Source organism: Nanorana parkeri, unplaced genomic scaffold (genome assembly GCF_000935625.1).
Source record: "Nanorana parkeri isolate BGI_ZX_2015 unplaced genomic scaffold, ASM93562v1 scaffold938, whole genome shotgun sequence".
NCBI classification, from domain to species: domain Eukaryota; kingdom Metazoa; phylum Chordata; class Amphibia; order Anura; family Dicroglossidae; genus Nanorana; species Nanorana parkeri.
The window spans coordinates 298,808-305,715 of NW_017307206.1; positions in this window are offsets into that span (position 1 = coordinate 298,808).

Genomic DNA, 6,908 nt, shown 5'->3' on the forward strand with positions numbered 1-6,908 from the left:
ACACCCCCCCCCCCCCCACACACACACACACACACCCTTCTTCAGGGTTTAAACATGATAGTTAGTATTTTGGACTCAAACTGGCACAAATCACCAGGGATTAATTATTTGCTGTGTAGGGTATAGTCAACATCAGAGGAAATTGGGCAGTTTTGATGATACACCAATGTTGATCATACCCTGCAGTATGGAGTCCATAATACTACCTATTATGTTTAATAGGAAGGGAGAGGTTTTTAAACCACCTAAAACACGTTGGCTGTTCTTTGCTGTTGTTTATGAAACCATTCCATGGTTAAACGTTTTTGGACTCTTATATGATCTTGTTTGGCGCACTCATGGGGCTGCATATACAATCCACAAATCCATGGATATTGTAATTCCTCCATGTGCCAAACATGCACCAAATTGTTTAACCATTAGCTTTTTTTCCCCCCCATTTGCATTTTAGAAATGGTGTAACAAAGAAGGTATATAAAAAAAAATAACTTTACTGCTGCTATTCAAAGATCAGCTTCCTGCCTGAACAAACGTTTAGATAATATCCTTAGGCTGCATGAAAGTGCAGAAAGATGTAATCAAATGCTGCCAATTATGAAGCAATTGGAATGAATATACAGAGCACATCATCTCTATAAAGCAGTCATTTACACAGTGGAGATAGGTTTGAAAAAAACAGATCTATTACACCCAGTGTTCCACAGACTATTTCATAATCCTGAGCCTTCTTGCACAGCAGAACACACTAAGACTGCGGGTACGGCCAAGCTGCTGTTAAAGGAAAGATCACCTTTTACAGCCCTGAATGGAAATGTAACAAAGTGAACAGAACTTTCATTTAATGAACTCTATAAAGAGGGTACTGGGGTAAACGAGGAAATATTTTACCAGCTGCTCCATATCCTCTGTTTCCTTTGACATTTTGAGTTCCTGCAGATTCCCTGATAAAGAAAATGAACCCATGTTACTTTAATATTATACAATTATAAAAAAAGGGAAGTAGTTTGTTGTTTTTTTGAGAAACCTTCTGCGTACACTGTGCAATATATGCATGTTCTTATATTGATTTATACTTCTAGCTCTGGATACAGCCTGCACAGTAAACACTAGAGCCTTGGCTCTCAACTGGTGGGTCGTGACCCAAAAGTGGGTCGCGACCCCGTGTTCAGTGGGTCGCTGCATGCCTTCTACTTTTCTAGGTGAGAGGCTCTTCAGCTTCTTCCTAGCACAATCACAATCAATTAATGCACCGAGCAGCATTCAAAATATCAGCTTGAGGTGGGGTGGGCTGAGGGTATGGCCGTGAGGGAGCTCCATTAACATCTGCATTGCTTAGAGCTCCCTCGCATGTCCTGTAAAAGTACCTAGACCGGAGTGACATCACACTGTGGCTCTCAAGACCTCTACAGGACATGCAAGGGAGTTGTACAAGCAATACACACATGGATGGCGCATGCAGCAGAGCAGCCCACAATGGACCCCAGCCTGACGATCCACTCCAGTTCTCGTAAATTAGGGAGGCCAGGTGGATCTTAAAAAAATTAATACATTTTTTTTGGGAGTGTGTATGTGAGTGAGATTGGGTCTCTGGTTGTGTGTGCCTGTCAGTGTTTTGGAGGGCTAGTTCACACTAGTACAGTGCACCTACTGTTCGTTCTGGTGTGGGAGCGGGAGCCCGCACGGGAAAACGTGGTATCGCAATGCCATGTGTTTCATTGCAGTGTGACTTAATGACCAAGGACAAAGGTGGGTCCTGAGGTTACACAGGTTGAGAACCACTGCACTAGAGGAAGGGTTGACATATTACAGTGGGTTCTGGTAACTGTATGTGGTTAGTACCTGTCCTGTAAATGTAGTATTCAACATATACATTTTGTTTTACCATTGTTTATATTTTTCTCCATCTTTACATATAGACCAAAATATCGAGCAAAAGGCGACAGTTACAGGGTTTGGGAAAAAACATATATTACTATGCCTGGGAAGTGTGCAATGGTCACCCTTTTTCATATTTGTTTGGCACTTTATAGGACCACTGTAATAAAAATAATGAGGGGAATGTATCAAAACCGGAGCAGCCAAAATCAGGAGCAGTTGCCCCAAGCAACCAATCAGCTTCTCGCTTTCATTTTCAAAGCTTAACTAAACAAACTGGAGAGAAACTGATTGGCTGCCATGGCTAACTGCTCCCAATTCTGCCTGCTCCAATTTTGATAACCCTTCCTGGCTGTAAGGGGTTAACACCTGTAATGTTACTATATACAGTTTTTATTTCACGGTTTAGATTTTTTTCCCCACATTTACATGTAGACAAAGCTGTCCAGCAAAAATGATCATTACAGGGGTTGAGACACTGCACTGTTACTGATTAAGGCCCCATTCCCACCAGGGCATTTTGTTGAGTTTTTCTGCGCTGAAACGCATGCAAATCCAAATCCCATGTATTCCTATGGGGGCCGTTCATGCAAACACGCTAAATCACACATAAAAATATGCCCGTTGTTTAACCACTTGAAGACCAGGTGTTTACACCCCCCCTTCCTGGCCAGGCCATTTTTCAGTATTCAGCGCTGCGGTACTTTGACTGACATTTATTCCATCATGCAACGTTGTACTGAAAATGAATTTTATACAATTTTTTGGATTTTAATTTTTTACTATATTAAGAAAAAAATACTGAAAATGTTTTTTACATTATGTTATGAAACCATTATTACCCAATTTTTTGGTAGAATATAAAATACGGGGTCACGTCGGGTAAATAGACACCAAACATGTCAAGCTTTAATACCCAAAATTGAGCATAAGCAATGCTTTGAAACCTTTTACCGCTCATCAGTTTAATGTCATCATGGCCCTAGAATTATTACTCTCACTGTGACGTTCGCGGCGATATGCAATATGTGCAATCGTCATTTTCGCATGTATGCGCATCCGGCGCATGATTGCTTGTGTTTACTTATGGGTGGATGACTTTAAAAAATGTTGTGTGTTTTTTTTAGTTCTTTTTCATGTGTAACCTTACATTTTGTTTTGTGCAGCTTTAATTTCTTTTTCCACTTAACTTTATTGCTATCACATAGGGGGCTAAAAAAAACTCCTATGTGATAGCAAAGAGGTTGTGACAGGTCCTCTTTATGGAGACATTAGGGGTCTCCAAGACCCCCCAAAGAAGCTGATGAAGCAGAGCTCTGCTTCATTAACCTCTTTTCCAGCATCAGAAACTGGAGAGTGACACAAGAATGCGGAAATGATGTAATATACATTACTTCCTCATTCTGACACCGCAGAGGGGACCGGAGATAGATTGTGTACCGGGTGTGTGTGTGTCGCTTACCTGGGGAAGAGATGGCGCCAGGATGCACTGTGAGATGAAGGCAAGCTGGTGGAGGCAGTGTGATGCTTTGGGCAATGTTCTGCTTTGAAACCTTGGGTCCTGCCATTCATGTGGATGTTACTTTGACATGAACCGCCTACCTAAACATAGTTGCTGACCAAGTACCTGACCCCCTCATGGAAACGACATTCCCTGATGGCAGTGACCTCTTCCAGCAAGATAATGCACTCTGCCACATTGCACAAATGGCAAGAATGGTTTGAGGAACACAGAAACCAGTTTGAGGTGTTGACTTGGCATCCAAATTATCCAGATCTCAATCCAAATCGAGCATCTGTGGGATGTGCTGGAAAAACAAGTCTAGTCCATGGAGGCCCCCACCTTACAGGATCTGCTACTGACGGCTTGGTGCTAGATACCACAGAGGTCAGAGATACAATCAGAGGTCTAGTGGAGTCCATGCCTTAACAGGTCAGGGCTGTATTGATGGCAAAAGGGGGACCTAGTCAATATTAGCGCAGGTGGTCGTAATGTTATGGCTGATCGGTATAATCCCTATAAAAACAGTAAACAAGAGGAACGAGGATCCACATACATGCAAGATGGATGAATGTTACCGATTGTAACCTCCACATCATCACTGTCAGTGTCGCTGTCCTCTTCATCATTGCTGAAGCTCTGAGTGATCTGTACAGGATATGGATTTTGAATGTCAGTATTTAAAGTTCTGCCAGGGGTACTGAGGTTTCTGGGCTTCCCTATCCCTCACTTTATTTTTTGTAATACATTTGGGTAACACAAAGAAACTCCATATTAGTATAACTCATTATAAAAAGGGCCTAAATCAGAATACTAGCCAGGAAATGAGTGATCTCCTAACTCAAGGATGTTCTAATCAATTTTCATATTCCTACTTTAGCAATCCTTTACCTTGTGATTCTCAACTTCCTCTTCGCTTTCAAAGTTTTACATTTATTTTATTCATTTTGAGATTTTTTTTTTTTTACACCAGCCATTGCAACCAATACACCCTAGCCAAGCTGTCAAAGCTGTCTGCAATATGCAAATGTAGGCCTGGGGAAGAGTCTGGAGTTCTGGACAGAACCAACATGACTGCGCTCAAACCTTCCCTCCAGCATACAACAAAGGGCAAGGGATGGATGCTCCATGCTCATTTTATAAAGTGTGGGCACCTGTGACCTGCAAATGTGGCCTCTCTTGTACGATGAAAGTATTGAAACCAAGCAGGACATAATAGAAGCTTCCTGTAATTTGTTGATACAAACTTTTTGGGGACTCTGCCTACATCTGGACTGGCTGTCCTAGTTGTATGCTGGCCTGGCCCTTTTCAAGGCAATTTTTGCTTCCCAACTGCCCCCCTGCTCTTTCACATGAGCTAAGAATCCCCTTTGATGACAAGTTTGTCATGAGATGGTCAGGACAAGGTATTCTACACATGGGGTGATCAATTCTAACATTTAGAATATTAGGTCAAGTCCAATTGTTCAGCTCTTGAGCTTTACTGATAATGTGAAGTTATGAAGAGCTTGACCTGAATTCAAGCTTTTTCATGGTATATAAACTAAACAGCTACTTTGTTCTGTATTCATGCATGATAACAGTAGTGAAGACCAGGCCCTCCCATGCCTCCTCTGCAGTCACAAGAGGTATTACCTTAACATATTTGGAAAGGTAATAGAGAGGCCTTGAATAACACAAAAAAGGTGTGGCAAGGTGCTCACATGCTTGCTTGTCTAAACAAGGGAAATTAGTTTTACCCAAACAGAGTTGGTGTTATTCTGGCAAACAGAGGTTCAATGTTACTGTTGAAAATGTCTGACAAACCTGAAAGGGGGACTATCTCCAAGTATTTAAAGAAGAACTATGGCCTCCTGTTAGAAAAAAAAAAATATGGATGCTGCAGCGATTATAAAAAGCATTTGCATTTATTGTTTTATCTTAGTCCCCCTGCAAACCCCTACAAATACCTGTTGAGCCTGGCAGGGAAGACCACCTAATGCAGCTTTCCGTCATGGTGAGGCACTGCTCCTGAAATAATAGCAAAGTTGCCACTTCCTAGTAAGCTATCCCTGCTTGCACTAAAGTTGGATGAAAAAAAATGTTGCAGGGGACGTGGCTACCAGCATTGTCACTGCTAATTCACACGCCTGTAGCTTGTCCAACAGCACATGGCCACAACTATTTTGTGAGCTCCAGTGTCTGGGAGGGGGAGCATTTAAGACCCAAATGAAAGAATTTGGCTCAGTCAAGGAAAGTAAAATATATTTATTGTTTACTTTATGAGGCTTGTGCATCACATAGTAACTGGATTTGGAACTTGTTTAGACTGTCATACAGGAGCCTTTAGTTGGACTCCAAGGCATTGGAGATGCCAGTGAAAGGATATTAGCCTATAGTCTCCATACAATGACCAGTTAAATTCAGTGTAGGAGGTCTTCTATTGTACATTTTAAAAATGAGAGATAATAGGAACCAACCCCATCATGTACCATTTGTAAATAGCTATGGATCAGATTGATTTATTCCCATATTATTCACTGCCTTCTTGTCAACTGAATGATTCCTTGTCTGGCACTTTTAAATGAACCACAGAGCAGCTCACCTGCAGTGACCCTTCCTTCTGCTCCAGGCTCCCTCCAGAGGTATCCTGAAGGGGATCAAACGATCGAGTATGTCTATAGGTTTAGAGAGGGACAAAACATATTAAAAAAAATAATTATATACACATACATACACACACAATATTGTCACATCATCAGCGTCTCTCAAACGGTTGTATCCCTTACTTCTAGTGCATATAGCGACAGATTTATTATCTTCATTTATGTTTCATTCCTAATTGCCTTCAGAAGGCGAATGGTCTCTAAACTCGGTAGCACGTCTAGGATGTGTGGCTGTTTGGAGGTCTTTTACTGTCACAAATATTGTGCAGTTGAAACATTATGGGGGTAATTTATCATAGCAATTGCAAGTGTTTGAGCCTGCATATGATCGAATGGGATATATTTGCGCCAGATTTATGTTGCTAGTGTAATATTGTTCATAAATTAGATAAAATAGACTCCAGGAAAGAAGACTCGTAACCAGGGGCGTAACTGTAGATCCTGGGGCCCTATACCAAAATTTTGATGGGACCCCCTGGCGACCTCCCTACTGTCAGTGACATTAACATCAGGTAGCAGGAGAGCCGTCTGCATTGTCTCCTCCTGTACATCCAATGTTCTTGATTGGAAATGTCACAGGGTGGTACAGGGTCAGTGTCAACAGCAACTTCTGCAATCCTTCCACCCCAGGCCCCATAGCAGGTGCATGGGCTGCTATGGCTATTGTTAATTCTTAAAAAGTGGTCATGGGGACTTTTAAGTAGCGATTGTTTTGTTAGGTGATGCTCCAGTTTCCTACAGCCGCTGGACAAGCGCAGATGTAAAACAGTTGCGAGCTTCGCAAAACACATGTAATCGGAAAAATAGTGCAAAACCATCTGGTCAAAACAGGGGCACATGTTAAAAAGGAGCGGCTAAACAGATTTGCGTAGCGTTCACTCCCGAAG